The 1,030-nt window shown below is 39.7% G+C and overlaps 1 long non-coding RNA gene across 1 annotated transcript in view; it reads left to right on the forward strand.

Moving 5' to 3' along the window:
- The window catches only part of LOC144229607 (uncharacterized), a 214,731-nt gene that overhangs the window by 88,605 nt on the left and 125,096 nt on the right, over positions 1-1,030 (forward strand). The window lies entirely within an intron of this gene.

Consider the following 1,030-nt stretch of genomic DNA (forward strand, 5'->3'; position numbering starts at 1 on the left):
GAAGCAGTGAATGATTTGATTTTGAAAGCCTGTGTCTTTTTTTTTTTGTTAATTATTTTTTATGAAAAGATGATGCAAATTTGGCTGTATCTATCAAACTTTACAGATGTTATTTAATCTTTGCCCCAGTAATTCTCCTTCTAGACCTTGCCCCTGCAGATACATATGTACACAGGAGAGAGGCCATATGTATAGGATACTCACTGTAGCACGGTTGACCACCTAGTGTCCCAATAGATGCCTGTTTTATTGGAACACAACCACGCCCAATAATTTACATATTGTCTAAGGCTGTTTTTGTGCTACATGAGCAGAATTGAGTGGTTGCTACTAAGACTATGTGACTCCCAAAACCTAAAATAATTACTATCTGGCCCTTAAAAAAAGTTTCCTGACCCCTGTCCTTCCCCTCCCGCCCCCCCCCAANTAAGTAATTCCATTGAACAGAATCTTACATATGCTCATATAGTACATGCAAGTACAAGTACAAAGCTGTTAAATTACAAAATGGTTACAAAAAAAACCAAAACAAAACCGTAAACCACCAGCTTCACTCTTAAGAATGTACACAGGGGACGGTGTTCTCTTTTAGTTTAAGAATCCTTCCCCTCAAGAGAGAAAAGACAGAAGGTGAAGCTGCTTTGTCATTATTTGACAAGGACTCATCGGGTGTATACTGTGGGGAAGGGACTCCTGGGATGGCAGCATGCAAAGACAAATAACACATGATCCTTCTTCTTGGGGGCTCTCAGTCTAGCAGGGGAGGCAGACATGTTAGATAATTATGAATCAAAATGACAAGTGCTGTGAGGAAGAGAAGGAAACAGTGCCGTGGGAACAGCAGCAACAGCAGAAAATGTGTGAATCTGCCCAAGGCCTTTTAAAAAACATCATGAGCTATAACTGAAAGAGGGTATTCACAAAAGGGAGTCATGTTGAAATAAAAATTGCCAGTGAGACAGGTTTTACTCTTTCTGAGCAAACAAAGATGGTGAAAGAACATTTGTCTAATTCAAACCCTGAGAAAAAT

This window comes from Crocuta crocuta, unplaced genomic scaffold (genome assembly GCF_008692635.1).
Source record: "Crocuta crocuta isolate KB4526 unplaced genomic scaffold, BGI_CrCroc_1.0 scaffold657, whole genome shotgun sequence".
Lineage (NCBI taxonomy): Eukaryota > Metazoa > Chordata > Mammalia > Carnivora > Hyaenidae > Crocuta > Crocuta crocuta.